Genomic DNA, 27,362 nt, shown 5'->3' with positions numbered 1-27,362 from the left:
ATTTTATACACCACCAACATGTGTCCATCAATCTCCAGTCAACAAATGCAGCTGCTGCTAGCAGAGCAGTGCTAGTGAGGATCCAGTGACCAATTTCCTATTCGTTTACTTACACAAGCTTTAATGTGTTGTTGAGAAAATAGTAAATTTTTGCACGAAACCACAAATGCCTACTTTTTCTAAACAAGTTTTACTGTCAAATGCAAAGCTTTCTCTGAGTTGGTAGCATGTTTTTGTCTAAAACAAATGAAAAACCCAGGTGCTGCCACTGCATCCTCTGATCTGAATCTCCAGTCAGACGTCTAATATAGTCCGTCTGCGCTTTCCAAAACCTGTAATAAAAAATAAAATAAAAAAATAAAAAATGATATGGCTGTTTTTTGACCTCTTCAAGGTTTAATTAAACCCTCCATAAAATCATGGAAGTTATACCGCTCCAATCCCAATCAATCAACGCTGCAGTCGATCTGACACAAGTGTTGTTAAAACACCTACTTGGTTCTGGTCAAAGAACGATCAAGGTCAAGGTAAAAAGGGACAGAAGTGTCCTGTGCCAGAGACACAAGCCTTCAGAACTCACCCAACCATCCACTCTCAATAACAACACATGACACTACATTTAGAGCTGTGGCTCATCTTCTAAGATTAAAACTACATAAATTACAAAAAGGTCAATAATGTGGGTTATTTCGTCGAAACAAACTTGAAGGCTTTTCAACACCTGACAGACAGAGACACTCACTTTACACACGCACTGACACACAAACTCAGCTTGCTACAGTGCAAGTCACTATTTATAAGATGAAATATTCTGTATATGAAAAAACTGTAGTTGAACAAAAATGATTTACTTCATAAATACAATTCCATTCAACTCAGTTACAGTGGAAGTTTAAACATTTTTTTAAACTTTGAAGGTTAAAAAGAAAAAAAAATTGATTGACATGATGAAATGTTTAGAGGCCGCGCCCCCAACCACCACCTACTGCCTGAACATTCAATACTGAGGGGGTTTTGTCTAACTTTTTTTTTTATTTTTTATTTATTGTAATGGAGGTAGAAGGGTAGTAATACATGGGAGGAAAAGCCTGTGTAAAGTGGGTTCCCCGAATAAATATTTGAATTCTTGAGAAAAGATCAGGACTTGCTGCCTTTCCATTCAGAAAAAAAAAAGTCTGTAAAGAGCCAAAGAGTAAAATGTACCCGTGAATCTAGATCGAGTACTCGAGTAAATGCACTTAGTTACATTCCACCACTGACTGAAGGGGGAGTCTACAGACAACACCTGCTAAGACAAACAATCACAACACATTTGATCAAAGATGCACACGCATGCAAGCTATATGTGAACAAATAATCACACTCGGAGACTCTCTCAAGTACTCTCTCTCCCACCAATCTCCCTCCCTCCCTCCCTCCTCCTCACCCCCCCTTTCCCCTTCCCCTCTATTCGTTCCCCTTGCCCTCAAACACTACTCAGAATATTGATACATCACCCCCTCCTCCTCCTTTCCCTTTCTCTCTCTCTCCCTCCATCACTCACTTTCTCTACTGAATACTGATAGGCCGTCTACTCCGTGGTCTGAGTTTCAAATCTCTCCCTCCCTCCGCCGCTGCGCCCGCTGCAAAAAACAGCAACATAAAGGAGGAAATAGCAGAAGTTAATGCACTGAGGTAGACATAAATTCACTTAAGTACCATTTCAGATTATGTCAAGCTAAAAATGGGCTTAACATTGTGGAAACGAGGGAAGGGGTGGGGGGGGTTTAGCGGGAGAGGAGGGAGGAGGGAAAGTGCTGCTTTGGTTGGTTGTCTTGCCAGCGGAAACTGGCCGAGGGGCTCGCAGCGCTGGTAGTGAACTCGCGGCCGGCAACAAAGGGGAAGAGACGTGTGAAAAGTTCAGGCAAATGAAGACGCATTCAGTGTTTTTTTTTTTTTTTTTGTTCCACTCCCACCCCTCCCGCCTCATTGTTGGGCACGTCGACTATGGCGAGGACCGGGGTGGTGGTGGTGGGGGGGGAGAGGGGAGGGAGGAGTGAATGAGGTCGTCAAAGAGTCCCAGTGAGCCCCCTCTGTTTCAAACACACACACTCTCAACATCTTGAAACAGCTGAGAGCGAGCGAGAGCGAAAATAGGGGAGACAACAGGCTAAAATGTCCCGCTTTTCTCACATGGACGGGAAGGTGGCAGGGCCTTTTGGGGTGTTTGTGTATTTAAGTGTGCGCCTGCACAGGAGGGAGAGAGAGTTTGTGTGTGCCTATAGTCTCTTTGGAGGAGGCTTTCTGTCTGCATTAGAAGTGCAGCGCGTCTGAGACACTGGGAGAGGGAGTGTGTGATTTTGTCCTCCAAGTCTTCCCCAGGCGTCCTTGAAGGAGACTTGCGGGGAATATCTGACTCCGTGAGTGCGTGTGTGTGTGTGTGTGTGACAGTGTGTGTTTGAGTTTTGGTACCGGAGGCTTGCCTCGCCGAACAGCATTACAGGTGTTCCCATCACAAATGCCGGGCGCTCCTGGAAGCAACACAACCTGCAGCTGGAGAATAAACCCGGCCTGATGAATGAGAAACGTAATTAAATCGAGTCGGTGAATTAAAAAAATAAATAAATAAAAAAATCCTTACTCAGTGTGTTCCTCTGCGCGCGGATCAGCACACGGATGAGGAATAGATTGTGACGACTGTAGCAGTCAGCGAGACAGTCACACCCATGTCTGACCTTGTTTCTCCGCCTGTCTACACATGCTATCGGCTGTGGTCAGTTCAGTGCGGTGACAGGAAACTGCCTGTTCTGGAGGGAAGAGCAAACAGGCCAGCAATAGGAGAAATATGAGCATCTTTAAGGCAAATGAACACGTGTAAGCATAATCGGTCTGGGAAGAAATGTGCGGTGCCCATAGACTGGATGGATGCGTAAAACATTGAGGTCAAAACATCAGGTGTGTAAAAACATAAAAGATTTGTCTGAAGTTACAGGCAATATTTAAAACATATGTATTAAACCAGGGGTCTTCAACATTTTTCAGGCCAAGGACCCTGCAAAACTGATGAAGAGATTAAGTAGGGACCCCCCACCTACTACATGTGTTCTATATTAAACTCAGCCTAGTGCTATTTATAAATATACATTATTATTATTATCATTTTGCATTCGATGTTAAGCTATCCCTTTACTAAAATTAGTTGGATTCATGTCAATGTGTATTTAATTAAATGTTAATTTGTGTGGTAAAATTAAAAAAATATATATAAAAATGTCTCATCAACCAAAGATTTTGCGACCCCCCTGCAGTACCTCGACTGACCCTCTAGGCGTCGCGAAGTGCCTGTTGAAGAGCTATGCATGAAACCATTAAACCTTTATTCTTATTTACTCCTGGGTAGTTTTATTTGCAACAAAGCTCATATTTTATGACCTAATGACAATAACCTGTTGTATAATTTTTTTTCTCACAGAGTAACTCGTTGTGTTTGAGAAACACTTATAAAAATAGAATAAAATGAAAAGCCATGTTTTAAATAGGCAAAGAATGCCACTGACATTAAACAAAAGACTGAGAACTGAGTATAAGCTCTGACCCAAAACTGGACACAAAAATCTAAACTTCAAAGTTGTGGAGAGAAACCATGTTTTTTTCTAACATTTCTGGGTCTAAGGTGACCATTATTTACTCAAACACAAAAAACACACACAAAACTGCTATTTAAGCTGAGGTCATGAAACAACAGGAGGGGGGGAAAAAAAAAAAACGTGGCAGTTTTATGTTAAAGACTGATGAAATTTATAACGCGCCCTCTGACCTAACACACACTACTTTTTGTTTCCGCAGGAAGTAAACACGGAGAAACTGGCCGACTCCTTCCAGCTTAAACACACTGTGTTTGTGACGTGAATAAAAATGAAGTTGCCCTGCTGAAACACTTCCAAATATAAACCGGCCTACGTCAGTCACATAAACACTTGATGTTAAGGTCTGAATCTACACAACACGCAATGAAAACAATCAGCAAATTTAACAAATATATTATATTATAAGCCTTCATAGTCAGCTAATAAGTGGAGCAGTATCATGCGATTCATTTTAAAGGGGAACTCCTTCAGTTTTACACGTAAAAAAAAAGAAAGAAAAATCAGTTTACTAGTTTTGAGGAGTATTTGCTGGACTAAAGAGACGCTATCAAGTATTTCTTCTTCACCTTCTCCTACAGCCGCTCACATGGACGATAAGCATAAAAGGGTGTTTAAAGATAACCGCCACGGAGTAGATAATATTCCAAATCTATCAGACAATAATTCTTTGAGGGCATGTGGCCATTAAGGAGCCATTTCGTCCTTTTGTTGAGCATGCTCCTCCATATTTCATTGAGATGCATATCTGCCTCTCACACTGTCTGCCTTCTCCGCTATTCTCTATTCAACAGTGACCCATTGCTCCCTGCCATACAATCCTTCACCTTTCTGGGCTTAAAAGTAATTACCACTTTAATTTGCTGTCCGCTTTTGTGCATGCCTGAATGTATCCGTAACTGACTGGAGTGCTGGCTGTGTGTGCACCTTTAAATGTGTGCATACAAGAGACAAAGGAGTATTTAAATTAACCGACTTGGTAGTTTTTGATAATCAATGTATTGTTGTTTTAAGGGCCATTGATAAAACGCCAGTTTCTGAATACCGTGTCTCAGTTGTGATGATTAAATGCTTTGTTTTAAGTGAAATACATATTTCAACTTTTCAAACTGTCAAATTATTACAGGTTAAATAAAATATTAATTGGTTGCTGCCTTAAATGTTTCCTTTTAATGTATCCGTGATGAGTTTTATGTATGAACGTGTTATTGGTTTACGTCACATGCGTGTGTGTGAATCGGTATGTGACTCTTCATAATATGCAACAAAGTGCAAATGGACGTGTCTTCTTTTTTTTTAAATAAGTGTGTGTGTGTGTGTGTGTGTGTGTGTGTGTGTGTGTGTGTGTGTGTGTGTGTGTGTGTGTTTATGGTTAGCCTCCCATTGGCCCAATTACTCCAGAACCAAAACCCCACAGCTTCCAATCTCTCCATTAAAATCCCTCACCCCTCTCACCTCGCAGTCCCAGTGGCGGACCATTCCAAACACCCCAACCTCCCACCCCCGCCTCGCCGCCACGCGCAACCAGATTGTCCATCACAATACGCCCGACCCCTCGCAGGACCTCCACCACCTACACTGTACCTTCTGCTCCCCCTCGCCTCCACAAGTTTCCATTGTTCCCGCTCTGTCCCTCGTCTGCCGTCGTCCCTCCTTCATTTACCCCTCGCGCTCCTCTTTTTTTGCCCCCTTCTCCTCCCACATCTGAACCCCCTCTCCTGACTCCCCCACACCCCACACCCCCACCCCCCCCTCTGCCCTCCCCAGTCCCAGGTGAGCTGACGACACAAGGAGAGCAGAAACACTCTGAGAATATTAATGGTTTGATCTGAATATTAATAAACCATGCATCTTAATGATCTATAAAAAAAAAAAATAAAAAAAAAACAAAGAACCACAGTCAGGGCTATAGTGCCAGAGTACACACACACACACACCAACGCACACACACACATAGGCCTGTGCATACTGAGCTGAACTATCTGTCCTGCACTGTGTAGATTAGTTAAAACAGGGCCTTATCCTCCAACCTGCTGTTTAAATGCTGAGCATCACGTTCAAGACAAATGTGTTGTCTTCTTTTTTTTTACTCTCGGTAAATGAAGACACCTCTTCTTTCCCACGTCCTTCTCCTCTATCTCCTCCTGTTGCTTTCTTCATTTTCTTTTTATCTCCCTCTACTCGTTTAGTTCAGCAGCACCCCTCCCTCCCTCCATGTCTCACGGTTGCCCCATTTCACCCCTCCTCCCTCTCTCTTTACCCCCCCCCTTCCAACTATCTCCCCCTCTCTCCCTCTATCACTTTCTCACTAGATTACCCCATCTCTCCCTCTCCCTCTCTCTCTCTCCCTCTCCCAGCCTCACCTACTCGATATTCCAGCCTTGTTCTCCTGCAGTCTCCAGCACAACTTTCTGACCCACTTCCTCTCTCCTCCCCGGCCCCCTGATCAAAGCCTGCAGGACGGCATCGCCTTGGGCAGAGGAGAGGGAGAGCGCGAGATGGGGGGATGAAGGGATCCAAGCCGGGAGAAGAGAGGAAGAGACAGATAGAGAAAGGATAGAGCGGCGCGGGAGAGAGGGAACAGAGAGATCACAAGGACAGGAAGAGGAGCCAGGTGCCCTCTCAGCCCAAGGACAAAAGCTCTTCCCGGCTGATCACACACACACACACACACACTGCGAGTCCTGTCAGCGCCGTCATTTCTGCCCGTGTACGTTACGTGTGACGGCGGCGTTGACGTTAATGTGGTGTGATAAAAAATATCTTTTTTTTTTTGGTTGTTGTTGTTGCCGCTGCTCCAATCCCCCAAAACAAGTCAACTTTTACAGGTTGACGGCCATTAAAATTCAACAGGATGTTTAATAAATTACACTTTCAGATTACATGTTGTCCCATCTTGTTATTCTGTTTTGCATTCAGGCGCTGCACAGGTGAGTGCACTGACAACGTGTATCTGTATCTCAGCGGGTGTCAGTCACGGTGTAAACTCTCCCTTTTATTGAGTCGTTTTGTGTTTTATTATTTCATTTTATTTATTTATTTTTTATTTTTTTGCAGAACGGGTGAAAAATATGCACTTAAAGTCGCGTTCGCGCAGATTGCAGAACAGCAACCTGCCCTCTCTTTTGTTGCTGTAAAATCCAGACGCTCTTTAAAATCATGACAGAAATCATTACAAAATGTTTTGACTTTTTTTTTTTTTTTTTAAGACTCGGGCGTAGTCAGAAATTATTTGTTAGAATAGCTCTTTTTTTCTCTTCCGTCTTTTGCAGCGAAGTCGTAATTTCAGGAGTCCGTGTCGGGCTTTCGGGTGCACGTTCTGTCCATCCCAGCGGTTGTGTCGGGCGGGCAGTTGGGGCAGGCGAAAAAAGGACGGAGGAACACCAGCCCATTTGTACCCAGAGCGAGGTGGCGTGTACTTTAACATTCCCCGCGCATCCCGACAAAGAGCACTAATTATAAATAAATTAGGGACACGACACGGTGTGCCACAGGGGGACCAGCCAGAGCAGTCACAGAATAGAGAGACTGATAGAGAGAGAAGAAGAGGGTGTGTGAAAGAAATGGAGAGAGGTAGACGACAGAGAAGAGCAGACAGCAGAGATTCGGCAATGACATAGAGGAGCAAGTACGAGAAGAAAGTAGATAAGAAAATAGAGGAATGGAGCACGGGGAGGCCTGGGGGTAGAGCAAGAGGAGGAGGAGGAGAAGGAGGAGGAGGAGGAGGAGGGGGTGAGTGTAAGCGAGTGGGTATACAAGGCCTGAATCCCCAAAATATAGCTTCAACATACATCTACTGCAGAAAAAAACTGACAAGATTCTCACCAGATGACAGAGGCGGTGCAATATGTTTGAACAGAGATAGAAAAAGGTGACAGGGAAATTAACAGACAAAATGAAACAGAGGGGAAGCAGCACCTTAAAAAAAAAAAAAAATAGACGCCGCACAAGATGAACTCAACTGGAAGAGCAAAAAAAAAAAAAAGAAAGAAAGAGGGGGAATTCATCTGCTGCATATCTTCTACAAATGCATTCCTGTTATTTTAAAAGTAAATAATAGAAATCTGATTGAATAAATACTACACAAAAATCATAAGGTGGCGATATCTGGCGAGTGTTCTACACACACTAGTAGTCAACACTCCCTAGCTGCCACTCAGGCTTATCTGAGATGACTTGTCAACCAAGCGAGTGCGTGTCAAGAGACTGCCGCGCGTGTGTGTGTGTGTGTGCAGACAGATCTGTTTCTGTTTCTTTGCGACCGTGCGCACACAGTTTTGTGTGTTTGTCGCGCGGAGGTGTGTGTTTAGGTAAGTGTGCGTGCGTGTGTGCGCGCAGGGGGAGAACCTCGCCGCTATCTAAATGGATCGCACTTCAGAGTGTGCCACCATTTCTCAGAAACTCCACGCAGACAGACCGACAGACAGACAGACAGACAGACAGACGACGCTCGGGCACACAGACTGGGAAGGTGTGTGTGTTTGTATAAATGTGTGTGTGTGTGTGTGCTGGTGTGGGGGGGCATGCTCAACCGGCTTGCTCCACTCAAGGTTATGTCCTGCCTGAAGTTGAGAAGTGATGGCTGTCAACGCAGAAGGAAAATGTGGCGGAGCTCAGGAGGAAAAATAACCGTCGTCTTTACTCGCGGGCATTTCTCCGCGTGATGCGACGCGAGTGTCTCGAATGATGGAAGAACAACCCGCCCCGGACGACAAAGCCCGGAGACATTTGTCGTCCCGAAAACAACCGCTTTGTGTCTCTTGGTCTGGGCTGAGGCTCAGATCTGGGGGTCAGAGGTCGGCCGAATGTGACGCAGACGGAGAGAGGTCGACTGGCTGACCTGTGATTGGCCCCTGACACTGCGACCCCCCACCACCACCACCACCACCACCACCACCGCCGCCGCCGACACCACGGTAGCCATGGCTACTGAGCTTCAGACAAACATGAAGTCAGCGTAAGACTTAGAGGTTGCGAGGAGCAGGAGAAAGGTCAAATAATACCTAATCTAAGATTCTCCCCAACACACGCTCACATTCACACACAACCAGCCGCCCATTGAAACCATTCCTCCTAGCGAGAATGTGCTGATTCTCCGAGGCCGACGTCTGCAGGAGGGTCCGCCCAGCGCAAATAATATGAAAGAGTCGGGGTCTCCATTATCAAAGTCAACGCTTTTGTCTATAGTCTCGAAACTTTCTGCACAGAGGAGAGTTAAAAAAGAAGAAAGGTAAAGAAGGGCGGGAAGACAAGAGAGTAGCAGCTTGTTGCATTAGCATTCCACCAGCAGAGAGGCTGTCTGTTTGCCTCTGGCAGCAGCCGAGAGAGGGGGACACTCTCTGCATCCTCACACAGCTCGTCTATCTCTCCCTCTGTCACTGTCTATCTCTCCCTCTGTCTGTCTCTGCCTGTCTCTCTCTCCCTCGCTCTCCTTGAGTCTGTCTGTTACGTTTCTGCCTCCACTCTGCCACTGCCTGTCACTGTTTTTCTCCATTCTGGACAATTTCCCCCGCAGTCTTCTTGTATCTCCCAATCACTCCATCTCACGCTGTCATCTTTCTGTTTATAATTCTCGCCACTAATTTGTATTGTGTCTCCTTTCGCTTCCCTTTTTTTTTTTTGACTCAGGACCTCATGTGGCCCCAGCTCTGTTCACCATCCCTAAGAAACCCCTAGCGCTCCAGCCCTGAGGGCCAGAAACGAGTCATGCAGCAGGAGCAGCAGCAGGAGCATACTGTATCATGGTGTTAGCAGGTATTTGTGCGCGCCTTCTTTAGTGACATTACACATTTATCTGTCAATAATGCATAACACAAAGAGAATTCATTTACACGCATGCACAAACAAAGCATGTTCTTTACTGTTATCACATACACCAAGGCTGCAAATACACAGTTTCCCAGTTCATTTCAACAATCAATACATTACCAATAAATGTTTCCTCAAATGATTTCCTTTTGTTTAAAGCAGGTCTTCGACAGGGGGAAGTACTGCAGGGGGGGTCGCAAAATCTTTGGTTGATTAGGAACTTTTTATATACACTTTTTTTTTAATACACATTAACACGAATCCAACATATTTTAGTGAAGGGATAAATGGAGGCTGAAGTCCCACAGTAGACCTGTCAATTTAAGCTTCCTGTACACAGTAGGCCCCGCCCCTATCGCTGCTGATGCCAATTTGCCAATCACGACTCTCCGTCAGATATCCAGAAGCACGCTGCAATGTTAGCAGAAGAAAAACTAACAGTGCAGCTCGCTCCCATCAGCCAACTTCAACAAAATGGATCGCTTGGTTTAATTTTCTTTGTCTTTTAATTTCATATCTGTATATATACAGTTGTATGTATATTTATGTTTAAGCCAGTTGCACGTTTGAAAAAAAAAATGTAATAGCTTAATATTGAATCCAAAATTATAGTAATAATGTATATTTATAGCAAAAATAAACAGCACTAGGCCGAGCTTCATATAGATCGTATATAGTAGGTAGGGGGTCCCTACTTAATCTTTACTTAAAAATGTTGAAGACCCCTGGTTTAAAGTCTACGACAATAACGTTGAGTCACTCCAAAGTAAATTCTGTCCCACAGGTCAGTGTTGTTGTCAGGTCAAAAGGGAAACTCCTTCTCCGTCGCCATGGTGATTTTAATAAACCACGGCCAATGCCGCGCATACCATAAAAAGCAATCTACCAAAATAGTACCATGTTCATTTTCAATTATTTATCGAATGTATTAAAGGTTGCACTTTTGCATTAATTATTAAATGTAATTCCTGCAGTAAATGAGTACAGGAGGGGAACTGCAGGAGCACAGCCAAGCCCGAAACATGATATTTCATCTTTTCTCAGACTGTACAACGGTCAGGAGAAAGAAAAAAAAAATAAAAAAAAAGACATTCATTCACTCCCTTATCTTCACTGGTGACAAATGTACTGCACGTTTCATTTCAAGTAGTAGGACAGTGATTACATTGTTTAGGTTCCGTACTCAAAATTGGATTTTAAACGAGGTTCAAGTGCTCGACCTGCTTGCAAGGGCTTTGAGGGCGTTTGTATTTGTATGAGTTAAATAGCCCATGAACTGTAAACCAAAAGGTTATTCTGCAAACTCGGATTGCTAACCAGTAAAGTCACTCTGTCCTCTAACGATCCCTGACACAGGTAAAATGAAAGCGGAAGCAGTGCAGACGTAGAAGAGTCTAACCGGAGTAAATCAAATGTCACCTTGGGTCTGTGGGTTGCTGACTTAGAGTCTTTACCTGCTAAGGATCGGCCTCCAATTATTAAATGTGTTTTTATTCACACGTAGTTTTCCACTTAAAAAATATATTTTGCTTACATTTCACCGGGATGTTTGACCTTCACTGCGCAGAATGATATACAGTAAAAGTTTTAGGCACTTTAGATCTTTAGTTTCCTTCCCCTCACAACACATCTTCAAGGAGATTGGTCTCGGCATCATCCCGGAGCATGAGACAACAACCCCCAAACATGCTGCCAGTGTCACTAAGAGCGATCTTGAGGGAAATGAAGAACAAGGGGTTCTGTAACAGATAGCCCTACTCAAACGCCTCGTGCCCCATAGAGACCTGATTTCAATATCACAGAGTCAGTCTCAGATTACACGAAAAGACCGAAGCAACTAAATCGACTGCGTGCGTGTCCATCTATGAGGTACACGTGGTACATACCAAAGGGTAAGTTCATTTTTTTTTTTTTCCTTCACTTTCAAGGTGTTAAGTCTTTTGCACTGTGAATTCATAGTGTGTATTCTGTAGTACCTCAAAATGCGCCTGTGAAGGTTCTCAGTCGTCCAGGTCATAGCATATTCCAGGCCAACTGGACTCATAGAGAAAAACAAAAAACAAAACAACAGAATTTTGGAAAAGCTGCTGACACTGTTTCAACGCCAGAGTCGTGCATTAGTGTGGAGAGTTTTGGAAAGGACGGCACAGGCACAGATTAGTTAAGTCCAAACATTGTTAAAAAAAAATAAAAAATAAAAAAAGGCCTAAATTCTCTTCGTCATTTGATTCTATTGTGTGTGTCCTAAAGCCTCATTGATCCAAATGCACTACTGATTATGTTTTCAGTGACTCAGAATATATAGTGATCAGCCATAACATTATGACCACTGACAGGAGAAGTATACAGCATTGTTCTGCTGGGGAACCTATGGATTTGTGTGGATGTTATTTAGACACGTATCACCCATCTGGACCAGACCAGGCACACCCTCCTCATAGCAACAACACACGTTGAAGGCGAGGAGAGGAAGGAGATTATTTTTAAATCCAGGCTAAAATACTTGCCGGGCTGAAGATGGTCTTGGTTTTAAAAAGTTGAAGAACACTGTTAACACGTGGATGTAACCCGAGAACGGATATTTCAGTACTCTGACTGGTTAATTTAACTTTTCAAATAACATGTCAAAGACACAAGTCGTAAACTTGCTTTCATGTGCTTCTGTCCCCAAATAAGCAAAAAGAACATGTACCACAAAATGGCAAAGGTGGTATGCTGACCATTTGACATGAGTAAATTAAAGCTGAGAGCAGCTTTAATTAGACAGTAATTAAGATAGTTTAGTTAAGCACTTTTCTAGAACCAGCATCACAAGGTTCTGAATAACGAAAGCAAAGGACAAAAACAACACACTCAATATCAGAATGGAAATAGAAACACTTGAAGGATGAAGGGTGATAAATAGTAAAGGTAAATCACTGTCCCACTACTTACAGTCTACAGAAGGAGTCTTCAACATTTTTTTGGTCAAGGACCCCAAACTGATGAGAGTTTAAGTAGGGACCCCCTACCTACTATATGTGTTCTATATTAAACTCGACCTAGTGCTATTTATAAATATATATTACTATCATTTTGAATTCTACATTAAACTATTCAAATAATGCACGGATTCAAATATTGCCATAAACATAAACGAACCTTAATATTATACACAATTGACAGATAAAAAAACCAAAAACAAATGACAGATTCAAGTTTTTAAAATTTTACATGGAGTCTGAATAGCTCTCGGCCAATTGCAGCCTTGTGATTGGCTCAGCAGCGACAGGGGTGCGGCCTAATGTGTACGGGAGGCTTAGATTGACAGGTCTGTATCGTTGAATGAGTGAAGTGCTGACTGAAAGATAATGTCTCCTGCCTCCATTTATCCCTTCACTAAAAAAATTTAAGAAATTTAAATGTGTGGGGGATAATTTAAAAAAAAAAAAATAAATATGTCAAATCAACCAAAGATTTGCGACCTCCTGGGGGTCACGGACCTCCTGTTGAAGACCTGTGGTCTACACTGTTTGTACAGGTGTGCGCACCCATTTGAACTGAACTGACAAGACAGATCTAGTCTCCTCTGCCACGGAAGAAGTTAAGGAGATCCGACTTTTGTCAGCATTTTCTACCAGCATGCAAGAGAGATTTGACGCCTTGTGAAAACCCAACACAGTTGACTGTTTTTCTCTTCCTGACAACGTTTGCTTTGCCATCACCCACACGCTGCAACGCAAAGTGAACGCGGCTTAAAACACATTCCAACATGAATAAAAACCGCTTAATGAAAGCATTCAATCATGATGCAAAATCGCCGTATCAGTATGACGAGTACTTGCCATAATACTCTGATGAGTACTCAGCTTTATAAAATTTAATTAGATTATAAAGGCTTAGTCTCCAAAAGAGCTGTGGGTAAGTAAATCACGTGTTGTTCAGGAGCTGAGCTTAAGCCAAGCCAATTCTGTACTGTAGCCCCAGACAAAATGCCTTCAAACAAATTAATAGTCCATTAAATAAAAGCAAACCTCTGCCAGCTAATACTACCTTAAAAGCATATTAGCATTAGAACAGAATAGACACCCATTTGTCTCTTAGGAAAGTGTTTTTAGCGGTGAGGGGAAACTCGGGGATGAGTTAGCAGCCTCGTGTTTCTTTCTTTGCATACATGTGACTTCTGGTGTGGGTCTTTATCCCCACCGCGCTGTGAGTGATGATCCGACCTAACCCAGACATGATCAATTCTTTCTTTTTATTTCTCCCTTTCCTTTTTCATTCTACATTGTCACCGAAACTCATCCTTCTCATTTAAAAGGTACTGTATCGTCCCGTGTCTCAATTAATCTCACGCTCTCCCTCCGTTTGCCCTTCCGCTTTTCCTCTCCCCGCATCCCTGCATCCATCTTGTTCCTGCCCTCCCCCTTCCCTCAGGCCCGGCCACCACTCTGGTATTCCCAAAGTCATCTGCAATCAGACATCTTCAATGGATTAATTACACTGTCCTCACACAGCTTGATTGAGCATCTAACATCTACACCCCACCTCCTCACCTACACCCACTCAGGAGCCCTTGGATGCTTTCTTCTCGACACCTTTTCATCTCGCTTTCCCGCTTCCTCCCATCCGTCCTCGCTTTTTCTACCTTCTCCCCCCCGAAACCTCCACCTTCGACTCCAGACCCACCCCGGCCTGCCGCTTTTGACAATGACTACAGCGGTCATCCCCCGTCTTCCCTGGAAGCCTTCGCTAATTGGAGATCGATTGTGAGGGACCTCTGCATGATCTCTCCTGAATATTGGGATCACGCTAACTGAAGAATTAACTTCCTTAAAGCAGGAGGAAGTAGGAGAAAGGCAAAGACAGACAAAATGCCTCGGCTTAAAGAAATACGATAGCGCTCACAGGGGTGCATCCAGGCGCATGCACGGGCGCTCGGTTACGAAACGAGGTAAATACATTCAAGGAATCAGAGCTCCCTTCAAGACAAATAGCTGCAGACGTTTTGCCAAATAGCGGGATTCACAAAATGTCGCACTATTATTTAGAGTAGCTGTAACCAGTAGTGTCTTCATTAGCTTCCAAAAACAAAACAAAAAACTATCAGAGGACAAAATTAAAAAAAAAAAAAAAAACCTTCAAATCTTTACTACAAGGGAGTCATCGCTAATTTTTAGCAAACAAATACACACCGTCTCCTTTTCACTGCTCCCTCCAACACACACACACCCACTTCACATCAATCATGGATCCCAGACCATAACCCCAAAAGCAGAGTGCTGCTTTGAGTCATTCTAAAATCATGATGGATGACAACTTCCCAAAGCAATTCCTCTGCGTGCCAGCATCATTTAACTAAAGGCATCAACCTGCCCCAGCCAATACCACGCCTCTGTTTCCCCCGGACCGAGAGCGCCGGACTCCTCCTTTCAAACCCCCTGACGTAATTCAGGAGTGGGGGGTGGGGGTGGGATATGGTCCTGAGTAGACATATGAAGGCTGCCACAAAAGAATGAGCTTCGCCCCAAGTTTCTGATCGCGAATCTGTATCGCCGCCCTCCTCCTTTTTTCGCGAGCGGCGAGAGATGAGACCGCGAGGAGGTTGAGCTGACCTCAGGCTCATGCTTTGGAGCCGCCTTACCCTCGAGTGCGAGATGACAAAACATTTAGCCCGATCTCACTTGCAGCTCACTGACAGGCTGAAACAAAAGAACAGCCTCGGAGGAATTTAAAATCATTGAATGAATGTCAATTAATTTCACAGGACGGAGTTGAATTGATTAGAATATAAAACAATCTTTCTCGAAAGCAAAAGGGAATTGATGTCCAAGGCCTTCAAACAGCGGGAGTGGGGAGACAGAGAAACGACAAAATGAAAGAAAGATGGATGATTTTGTGTGCATAAGTGTTTGTGCTTAAATAGGGGAAGCGTGTGTGTGTGTGCGCGGCCGTGTGAGTGAGCTCAGCAGTTGTGTTGCACGCTTGGCTGGCAGGGTGTGTGTAAAGTAATTAACATGATAGCCTCCCTCTCAGCCTGATAGCCTGTTCCCTGCAGCGAGGTCGTTCAACAGACACCAACAGACACCTGAGCTGCGTCTCAGACACAACCATGCAACGCATCTCTAATGCAAACACACACGCGCGCGCACACACACACACACACACACACACACACAAACATGTTCAACCCACACATGCCTGGTAGCAGCAAATACGGAAAACATACAGCTATCAGCAGAAATGACATGGTACATGTAAACCTGTCAACCTGGCACTGTATCATGGCTGACAAACAGTTTGTGCAAATAAGCTGACGTTTATTAATTCAACCTGACAGTCATATAGATGCAACGCAAAAGATGCATTTGAGAGACAATGTGGAAGCATGCAACAGAGATAAATATGAGGCGGCGGGCGAAAACTTGCCGCAGCTGCACAGTCAATAGGAATTCTTCAATATGTTCTCAATTATGTAAATATTCTGGAAAAAAAATAAGTACAATCAAATGTATGATCAATGCCGAGCTAACTCATGATGAATGGATTAAAAGTATTAATTTCTGCAACGCCACCTGTTAATGATGACGTGCCATCAATTTGTGCAGGACTGCCTGAAGTTGAAACGTTACCTGAAAACATGTTTTATGCAGTTGCTATTGCAGGATGACTCACGTACACCAATCAGCCACAACATTAAAACCACTGAAAGGAGAAATGAGTAACGTTGAGCATCTTCTGACAACACAATATTCTGAAACCTTTGGTCCTGGCATTTGTGTGGATGTTACTTACCCATCAACACAATATGCATATATTTATACCAAAATGCTTCACCCATTGTGTTCGTTTCGGCTAAAACTATAAATACACAATAATAATCACATTATTACCTAAGGTCATGTCAGCTCATTCAACTCGTTTTTTTAAGGGAAAAAAATAAATGATAATATAGAGATTATTTTGACCACAACAAATTATCAGATGAAACATATTGTTGTATTTATCACAGAGCACTTTATCTCAATGCTTACCAAGGTCACTGCTTTGAAACCATTTCATTTTATTTTTTTAATAGTTGCACAAAATGAAATCCACGTGAAAATGTCATCTGGATGACCCCAGGCCCGACGCGATATGCCATATCCAGGTTGGATCACAGACTCCGCTGTAACCCTTGTCATCAACATGACTAAATACATGAATAACATAAATTGGGCCGACGAGGAAGTTCAAAACTTGTAATTTTCACAAGAGTCGTTCTCTGTTGTCTTGAGACTCTTGGATAAAACAATTTCCCTGCGGGGATGAATAAAGTGATCTTGGATCTTGAACCTTCATTAAAAAAAAGTCTAACACAACATTAGATGATAAAGTACATATTATTGTGGATTTATAATCAAATATTATGTCCCCAGTCACCAGGAAAATCATGAGTGTCAACCTTCCTATTGTGTTTTGGTCTGAACACAATAGTTTTCTCTCTTAAGAAAATGTGGTTAATTTCCTCTCTTTGTCAGAGAGATTCAACGACTTTGTTCACACATGGCTTCAGAACACATAAAATAAATTTGGATTTTTTTGTGTGTGTTCTGTATACACCTATGATGTTCCCGGTCAAAAATGAGCAGTCACAGGAAATGAATGGGTAAGACTACAACTAGTGCATAATATAGAGCTCAAACACATTGCAACACTCCTTTCCCAAATGCTAACAGCTCTAGTGTATAAATGTTTTGGGGGTTCACAGTTCATTCTGTGGCAGAACAATGACTAAGTGTGTTCGTTTGGGTTAAGAATTTAGAGAAAAAGAGAGAAAAAGGGGCCAACCCAAAACTGAAACCAAGCAAAGTGGCTAACAAATCACCACATACAGGAGCTATCAAACACTAATAAAAACCTTCTTTATTCTTCACTTTCTATGAATATCACCAAAATAACTAAAAGTACATTTTGATCGAGCTAACTAAAAACAAATAAACACAGAGCAGTAAAAAAAAACAAAAAAACACAACCTCTCGTGTTGAGGTAATGAGACCACAGGTGACTAACACAATGCTGACATTATCCTTTCTATTCTTTCCAGCAATCTATTGTTTCCTCCTTCTTCATCCCTCATAACCCCGAGACCTTCTCCCTGGTCCTCTAATCCTAAAACTGAGGCTTGCGCAGACCCCCAAACACCCCCTTCAGCCTCTCGCAAACCCTCATTTGCTGAAGGATTAGAGCGAGGGCACCAAGGTCAAAGTTTGGCCACCACCAGAGACCCTGCAAAAGAAGAAATGCACACAGCCCCAACGACCACAGATCCAGGGAGACGCGCAAACACACACCCATTAGCATGGCGTGAACTCTGCACACATGACACTTAGAGCAGGCGGTCTGAGCGGTCTGAGGAGCAGAACAGCATTATGTATTCAAATACTGTAGATGTGTAGGCAGGACCCTAACCCCAGACACGTACCGAAACAGAGACACAAATTTGCATGAGCATGTGCAGAACTAAATGAATTGACCTTAACTCTCTAACTCAAAAATACAAATACGCATTTGTGCAAGTTAAAAAAAACAAAAAAAACAGGGTCAAATAACGACTTCAGGGTAGAGGGAGGTTAATGATAGCGGCACTAAGGTAGGACGGAGCACACCTTTGGAAAGGAGACTAAGTCAGAGAGAAAGACAGGAGGGAGAGTTAGGGGGAGAAGAAAAGTGATTGTCAGGGAGAGAAGAAACATCGCTCTGAAAACTTCTAAAGAAGGCCCTGCTCTGGGTTTTAAATGCTCTCCTCCCTCTATCACTCCCTCTCTTCCCACTTTCCTCTCATTCCTTTCATGAATTAAAAGCACGGCCGGTCTGTGGGGAGAAGCATAGTTAATTCCGATCAGATCTCCTCCTCCCCCCTTCTCTGTCTCCCCGCCGCCCTCCTCCTCTCCTCCCTGGGCGACGGTTGCCGTGCAGTCTGACAGACGGAGATGGGATCTGACAGTAAACAGGCGTGTGGATGCCCGGCGCGTGATTGACACGTAGGCAGGTCGGCGGGGGCCCGCCCCCCTCCTAATCCTGCCCTGTCAGCTCTAATTGGGGAGGTGGGGCTCTATGTCACCAAGGTGACTGATTGACAGGACCCCAGCTTTGCATAGATATGAGGGAAAGGTGGGGAGGTTCACGCATGGCATAACACTGTTAACACTACTATACTGCTAATAGAGATATGTGTGTGTGTGTGTGTGTGTGTGTGTGTGTGTGTGTGTGTGTGTGTGTGTGTGTTCGAGGGTGTGTGCGATTGCTGCGCGCTCCTGCACATTCACGCCCAGATGCAGGTGAACACACTCAAGAACACGGTTGAGCACACAAATAAACTCACAACAATAACAACGAACAAAATCGACATGCATACAAGATGTCTGGACGCAGGGTGCATCGACAAACACACACACACACGCACACTCTCTTAACATGCTGGGTGAAGAGCAGGGCTGAGATATGGAAGGAGCTGTCCAAAGGTCTTCACCGTTTTAAGGCCAAGTTCCGACAGGGCAGAGATTAGACAAAACACAGGTCTAACATTTTAACCTATGGACATGAAAATGCAGCATACGTGCCAGTGTCTGTCAGTGCATTTGTGTGTGTATAGATGATGCCGTCGAAGGCTTTTGGACTTTTGGACATTCTCTAAGGGAGTATTTCTCACTTTTTCTCAACTTTTTCCGCGGATACACCAAAACAATACCAAAGAACTTTGAACACAACAGCTAACAGTCCACTCCAGTCCAACCATAGACAGTATAAAGAGTCAAACAATGTCAATGGCTCAAAACTAATAATTTATACAAAAAATTATTGGATGATTTTAGCATGTTATCTACTAAGCAGCGGGAACAGGTGGAACTGTCAATATTTAGTCATAATCCTAATCCTAATCCTAAAAGAAAATTGTTGGATCAACTTATAATTTTTTTTAAAAAAAATACAATTTAATAAAGTTTTTTCAACTTATGTTTACATTCATACAACTTTATTTTAAGGCACATCCACTTTTTCTACTGAATTATACCACTATTGTAATACTGATTATTTGCAAAACGCTGTTGCTTAACAACCTTATAATATGGTTTCAGGAAAGGTAACTTTTACAGACATCGGGCAAGAGGCCTTGTACACCCTGGACAGGTTGCAAGTCCACAGGACAGGGAGGCAAACTACCATTCGCACTCACACCTCCCCTAACAAATGTGTCTTTGGAGGTGGGAGGAAACTGGAGCATCCAGAGAACATGCAGACTTGAACCCGGACCTTCTCGCTGAGAGGCATCAGTGCTAACCGCAGAGCCACTGTGGTGCCCCACACGAAGGTCCGATATCCAAAAGAAGTTCAATTTACATGCTCCGTGTGCTTCCATAACATGGCACATTGCCATTTCTTGGCCCAAAGGACTTTCAGGACAAAAAAGACAACTAGAAAAAAAATGTCTGAAAAAACATCATGACGTCAGACGCACAGAAACAAAACCTAAATAACCTTAACTCACACACTTGAGTATGAGTGTATTTTCATGTTGATATAATCCACAAAAGTCCACTGCTGTGACTAAAGCAGAAAACTGAGTGAGACTCATGCAAAACATTACATTACTTCAACTACTACACGTTTTAGAGTGTAATTAATGGACAAATTAATATTTGAATTATGATATGTGAAAATGCAACAACCTGAGAGCAAAACAACAACAATAAAAAAAATAATAATAATGATGAGGACAGTGATTCATTTTAAGGCGTTGAAAAAAGTTCAGCCAGGTGTCAAATTATGTTCTCAAAGAAACCTGAATTTGTCGGGCCGATTGTTAACCATCACAACCGTTAACCTTATTTGTGACTCCATTTTAGGGATAGCGTGTGTGAGTGCACGCGTGCGCGTGAATGTATGCGTGCACGGCTGCGTTTTGATTGACAGCTGCCAATGACCTGTGCCAGTCAGAGTGCCATGCTGCGGGGCGGTGGGGTCGATCGCAACGGAGATGACCTCCGCCCTCATCTGCATCCTGCCTTCATTAGCAGAGCCAGGCAAGGAGAATAACAACCCAATAAATTAATAAAGAGACGGAGGGAGAGAGGAGAGAAGGAGGGGAAGGAGCGGACAAGAGGAGAGCAGACAGAGCAAGGGTAAAATGGGAAGAAAAGAGTGAGGGAAGGGAGGAGGCGGGTGCGAGGAAAGGGCAGAGGAGGAGAGGTATGAGAGGAAAGAGCAGCGCACTGAAGTATAGAGGGCAGAGAGTGAGGGGATGGAGGGAAACGCTACAAAAACTGAGTGCGTGAGTGTGCTGTGTGTGTGTGCGTGAAGGCTAAGGGTGCATGGTCAACTCAGGAAGAAGAAAAAAAAGCTAATGAATGATAAGTAGAGAGGTGCAGAAAAAAGACAAAAAGACGGAGAAAAGGTAAGTGTTTAATTCATCCCGATCGATAAAATTCAAAAGGCAGATAAAATGATGCATCTGTTATTCACCAAACCACAATTCCAAGTAATTTATTTACCGAGGAAGGACCGCAAACAGAATCCAAATAAATCTCCGGGGCTGATTTACAAATGTGGCCCAGAGCCCTGTTTAAAAGAGTATTGATACATTACCATCTGCACTGGCTTCCAAATGCCAGGATAGACAGAGACGCTCTAACTGGCCCACCGAGCCACATTTTGACGAGTCCAAATGTTCCACATTTTCTCTCTCGTTCATGACCGGGACGAAGTCCGCATGCGAGCCACGCGGAAAATGTGTTAATAAAGAATGAGGTTTAATCACCCACTATTTCGCTGCATACGCGGCCTCGCTGTTCTCGTTCACGGGGAGACAGGTACGGAGGAAAATACCTCTCCAAAAAATCTCCACTCTTGCAGCAGAAGAGACACACAGCGGAGTCCAGGGGAAGCTTGGCGTGTAAATAAATTATGAACGAGTATGTTGCATTGGATAGATTGTTGGTTGAGAGCTTTCCCAGGAGGACTCTAGTAATGATGCTTTCTCATCTTCCAGAGTTGTATAGCCAACACCACCTTCCATTACTCCATCTTCCTCAGCATGACGGATGGAAATGCTCTTACGTCATGAAATCTGCCTTTTAGATCTCCCACAGAGTAGCTGTTTCTAGCAATTAATTGTTTATGTCCAACTCATCTAATATTAGTGCAGTGGTTGTCTGACTTCTTTTTGTCTGTGTAACCTCCACTGTCCTCACAGGTGAGCCGTGAAACCAGCAAACACCAAAGCGTAGAGTGCGTCTGGGAAGGTTCTCAGTCGTCCAGGTCACGGTGCGACCAACAACGTTTAAGGCAACCGGACTTGTCAGGTTCCTTGAAGGCATTTCGCCCACTCATTCAAGCAGCTTCTTCCGTTTTCAAGGACTGTTGGGGAGTTGGGGTTTAAATAGGCATAAATGTCAACACCCATCAGAAACTTCCTTGGCTGGTGTCTGTTACTAAACTCCTCACCAGTCCTTTAAAACTGAATAAGCGACTTGGACGAATGACGAAAGTCCAGTTGGCTTCCTTTAGCGTTTTTGGATGTATTCACGGGATAGGCTTTATAGCTAGGGGGTCCGTGGAGGTACTGCAGGGGGGTCGCAAAATCTTTGGACATTTTTTTCACGTGTATTTTTTTTATTTTCCCCCAGAAATTTAAATTTCTTTAAATATGTTAACTTGAATCCAACACATGGTGGCAGAAGACGTTATCTTTCAGTCAACACATTTTTACAGCACTAGCCGAGACCTGTCAATCCAAGCTTCCTGTACACAGTAGGACGCTTCTGTCTCTGTCACTGCTGAGCCAATCACGAGGACGCATATTACAATTGGCCCGAGAGCCTATTCAGTCCCCAGGTGAAATCCCAAACACACTCTACAATATTAGCAGAAGACAAGCTAACAGTGCAGCTCGCTCCCATCAGCCAATTTCTGAGACCAAAACGGCTTAGTGATTCACTGACCCTGCTACATTTAACTTAACTTAAAACTTGATTCTGTCAATTAATTAATCAATCAATTTAAAAAAAAGGAGAATATTTCAACCTGTGTATTATTATTTGAATGGCTTAACAATGAATGCAAAATGATGATGATAATGTATATTTAGAAATAGCATTAGGCCGAGTATAATATACAACACATAGTAGGTCTTGCGTCCCTACTTAATGTCTCCATCAGATTGGGATGGTCCAAAAATCGTTGAAGACCCCTGATTTACAGTATGTACATTTTAAAGGTCACCACATTTAGTGTCGAGGCTGCAGATTGCAACTAAACTGAATTCCCCTCATTTCAAAGCGTGTGACAGAAAACTACAGCTGGCACCACTTCAGTGTATAAACAAGTACAAGGAGTGTTTCATTTGTCCGTTCTAGGCCACCGTACAAGCATGACGACACAACATGTCGCTCTCAGAGCCAGCTCCTCATGGAGATGCAGTTACTGATGAGGATACATGGATGAATGAATACTATATTCCTTTTTCTTGCTCACAGATCCCCATAAATCCCTCACAAACATCCTTTCTTTCAGACATCCCGTCTGAGTTTTGATAGTTTTGGCCAAGTTTGTCTTATGTGTCTATGTAAAGTGGCAGAAGCTGAACAACTGTTGGTCCCTTACTATTTTTAGCATTAACCCATTACTTTAAACATTTATTTATCCATTGATTTTACCCATCTGTTCTAATCGTTTTATCATTGCCCTTAGCTATTTCAACCATTTGTCAATTCCTAGGTCTGCAAACTCACTCATCTCAATGAAACTACTGTGCAATCTCTGCAACTAACTCCTGGAAACTTCAGAAGTACCTTCGGACTCACACGCATCTCTAGATGAATATCACATAAGTTGCGTGGAGAAATACAGAGGCGAAAAGATCTAAACAAGTTTTCTGACTGCAGCGCGTGTTAGATAAAGGCAGTGCAGAACGCTCAGTTTGAAATACTGAGAGTTCATAGAGCAGATCAGAGCGAAGTCTAAGTGAATTTGGAGGGGCCGCAACACCAGTGCTTTCAGGAGCAACGTGCAGCCTGCCAGAACCATCCAATAACACACATCACATCAACAAGACCCATCGGCTGAAAAGACACAGGTAATGCGCCTGGCCCCATTTTCTATGTCTCTCTAACCGAGATGTGCTGCTTGTTCAGGGTCGAGGAGTGTGAGTGTCGGGGAGCGGGGCCTGCTGTGCCGGGGAGGAAATTCTCAGGACGATCGATGCAGAGGATTAGGATCGGCTTTGGGGCTCAGAGGCCTGGATCTGAGCAGTATTCTCAGTGGGGCCCCTGGGAGAGCTAGAGAGGAAAGCTGGAGGGAACAGAAGAGGAGGGCCAGGGGATAGAGGAAAGAAGGCTAACCTGGAACTGTCAGGAGGCTGAGAGAGGGTTGGCCAGCCTGGGAATAGAAGAGCAGTCAGGATCCCAGTTGACATTATGAATGGCGCTGAAATTCTGCCACCCACTCAGATAAACACACATTGGGCAGCCTGAATGGAAAAGTTGGACGGCGGAGAGGGGGAGAGAGGAGATTTAATGCAACACGAGCGAGAAAACAGATTGATAAACAGGAATGAAGTTTGTTATTTTGTCTCCTTACACTCCATCTTTTAATTTTCTTCAGGCCAAATCGGTGGTTGTTTTCTAACTTGATGAGCGCAGTGCACAACAAAAGGCTCCCTCCGTCTGTGTGTCTGCCTCTGATGCTCATGATTGGTCAGCCCGTTCGCCAGCTCGCCGCTCTCCCCCGGGTGCAGACGGTTGGATCCATGATTCATTTTGCAATGAGGAGAAAAAGGAGAGAGCGCATGTGAGAGAAGAAACAGCCAAGACCACTGGGAAATTATACGGTGGAGCGGCGTGGTGGATCTGGAATTAAACGGCATAATTAATCAAGCAAAAAAACAAGCACGTTGCTCATACATTTATTATTTGCATTTTTTCCACTTCAGGAGATGTAATCAGCAGATATACATCGGGGCCCTTGATCCTTGTCGCAAAGACCTGCAGGCCGAGCGCCCATTTCGACCACTGACCCTCAAAGTGTGATCAGTTCTGCTCAATGCTTTATTTTTTTTTTCCTCGCCAACTATCATCTCCACACAATGCCCTCTGCCTCCAAAGTAATCTCCACAACAAGCAGAACAAGTCCCACTGAATCATGTCGTTGTCTGCCTGTCCTTTAAATTAGGGTGTCTGCAAAATTGGGTTCACAACAGTGAGCTCTCTGTGGAGTTGTTCTGCATTATGCAGCATGTGCACTTGACCCGATAAAGAAGATCCAGCCACCTTTAGAAAGATACCGTGCAAATATCACAGAAATAGATCACACAGCAGCAGTAGTGACGTGCTGACAATCCATGTAAACACCTGACAAAAAAAAAACAACAACAACTTTATATGGAAATCATAACTGCAGATAAACAGCCACAAAGTCATTTCGGGTTTTATGGATATCAGCAGCACTTACTGTATATCGTTTTTTTTTTTTTTTTTTAAATATCTTTGCAGGTTCTCTTTCTTAAAGATGCACCTGCAAAGCTGGCACAACGCTTATTTGAGGCTGTCTCATCTTGTGCGAAAACCCCACTACTCATTGCCAGATCTGTTTTGCACATTCTTCTTTCATAGAAACCAAATGCTGCTGATTGGTATTCAACATAACAGGTCCTGATATTCGTTGGAATCTTAAATATAACTTAATTTGTTCACACTGTTTGGAGGATCCTGCTCGTCCCTGTGGTCATTTTTTTTGCCGTGATACTGTTCAAGGTATGCAACTCACATAAATGCAATAAAGTAAGGTTATTTAATAATACGCCTGTGCACGCTACGTACACAGCTTTGATTAAATAATGTTATTGGTTTGTTTTTCTACCAATCTGAGTCCTGATTAACTTTCCTCATTGGTCCGTTTTGCTGCTTTAATTGGTGAACTTCCTCCTGGTAATCAGTTTTATTTTATAATAAGGGAACGTGAAAACTACTACTAATAATGATGTACTACTAATAATGTCTTCCAGCAACTATATTTTACCCGGCTATTATGCGTAATGAGGACATTATATTGATATTGATTTTTCACAGGCTATCTGGGATTGCTGATTTGAACCTGTAGACTATATTTATGGGATGCATTTGCGCGTCATGGATGTCCCGGCTTCCATACACGCGTCTGACGCTCATTGTGCCCATTACGCATTAATACGTCCGCCAAGCGCTTTGAAACGTATCACTTTCCAGCTGGTCAATACGGCTTGTTCCTGAAGCGCCGTCATCAATCGAGGTATCAATATGGAAATACCGGTGTGACCCAGACATTAATCAATCGGGCTCCTCGGGGAGGTGAGGGTGGGCAGGGGCACCTAAAATCATCAATGAGACGGATCGGCCCGCAGTCAGGCTCGGACAGTCCGTATTGATAAGAGCATTTCCACCTGTAGCGGCCGGAGCGGAGAGACAGGGCGCATCTGAATTCAATACTCGCCGCCGCAGCTGCGAGCTCGAAGCCCAGAAAGACACGGTTGAGCGGAGATACGTGCCTCGACTCATCATAAGACCAGACTCTTTTTTTCCCCCCTCCCTATATGTCCCTTTCCTCCTCTTTTCTGTCTAGCTCAGAACTTTTAGGCCATGCCTTGCAGTGAAGCACCACGTCTCTAATACAGAGCAACAATGACTTCTAATTAAGTTCTTTGTCTTTATTCCGCGGCTTACTTTGCAGAGTAAGCCCCCCTCCCCAACCCCCCCTCCTCAAAATCTCTGGAGTTTAGTCAAACCCATTTCCTCCACCAACTTCAAACTGTGAGACTGGAAGTGGAGCTCGACATCAGTGAGAAAAGTCTTCAGATGCTCGTTTCTCGCATTCATCTCACCGTGAGCGCGGGATTAAAGCGTCGTCTCACTGCTGACATCCAAATCTTGACCGAATCAATTAAGGTCCACGCTCTGCGTTTGCCTCCTTCACCCAGATACAGCTGAGGTTGATGGGTAGCGCGAGACAAGTCAGCCTCCTAGTGGTGCGTTTGCGTACGCGCAAGGAGAAGCAGAGAAAGTCACATTTGTATCAAAGGAACATTTATACAGTGGATTAATTTGCTTAATGGGCGCAGCGTGAGTCGAATGGCTGTATTAAGTTTCACTTTTCCAAACTTTTCAAATCCTCCTCATACTTGTGACTGATCCAGGGATCCCAGCCAACCGCCAGTGGTTTCATCCCTACTTTGGCCTGTCAAGCGATGTCGACCATCCCCACGTTTGACTTCCAATCAAATCCCCGGCCTCTCTTCCCCTCATGATACTTCTTAAAGGTTAGAGTTCAAGGGTCGCGCGTCCTGTGTGCACACAGGCCTGCCCTTTTCACTCCCAATCAGCCGCTCTCTCCCTCTCTTTTTATTTTTTTCTTCCTGTGCCAGAATGGCGAGATGCACCACAAAGGTCATGGACATGGATTTCCTTTGGTTTGACTCAATGAAAAGGTCAGATGAGGGCACCATGAAATGGCAGTGAGGCCTTCACGCTGCCCTCACAGGGACCGAAGTCCTCACATCGCCCTGAAATAGCACAGACTGAGCCGCTCTAAGGGCGCTCTCACAGGAACCGGGAGGCTCCTGTGGGCTCCTGTGACCTCATTCTGTCCCCCTGTGGCTTCAGTGTCCCTCAGCGATGTGCCGAAACAGCAGGACAACAAACTGTGCTACAAAGATGATCACATGCTCTGTGAAACTTAACTTTTTAGAGCATGGTGTGATAGAATTCCATGTGTGTGTACTCTTGTGAGTGTAAGTATTGATAGTTCTATTTTAAAGTCTTTCTAACGACAGAGTTACAATAACTGCCAAAAAATTGTCTTTACTAACATGTCTGGATAAGTGGCTATGTATTAGGTCTCAGCTCACCAAACGGGTTTTTCCTTTGATGGTTACAGCTCCGTCAG

General features: G+C 43.8%; 1 long non-coding RNA gene across 2 annotated transcripts; it reads right to left on the bottom strand.

Annotated features, from left to right (window-relative positions):
• Positions 1-1,538: 1,538 nt before the first annotated feature.
• LOC125012990 lies at positions 1,539-26,041 on the bottom strand. 2 transcript variants are annotated; one of them, XR_007113346.1, is made up of 5 exons: positions 24,027-26,041; positions 23,789-23,916; positions 2,621-2,786; positions 2,452-2,550; positions 1,539-1,622 (listed from the first exon to the last, which is right to left on the bottom strand). It is a non-coding gene; the product is annotated as an uncharacterized LOC125012990 (long non-coding RNA). The 2 variants fall into 2 exon arrangements; XR_007113345.1 differs by lacking the exon at positions 1,539-1,622 and having other exon boundaries at positions 2,126-2,550.
• Between the last annotated feature and the right edge of the window lie 1,321 nt (positions 26,042-27,362).

This window comes from Mugil cephalus, chromosome 9, assembly GCF_022458985.1.
Source record: "Mugil cephalus isolate CIBA_MC_2020 chromosome 9, CIBA_Mcephalus_1.1, whole genome shotgun sequence".
In the NCBI taxonomy this organism is placed as follows: Eukaryota; Metazoa; Chordata; class Actinopteri; order Mugiliformes; family Mugilidae; genus Mugil; species Mugil cephalus.
This window is presented reverse-complemented; position numbering and strand designations above follow the sequence as displayed.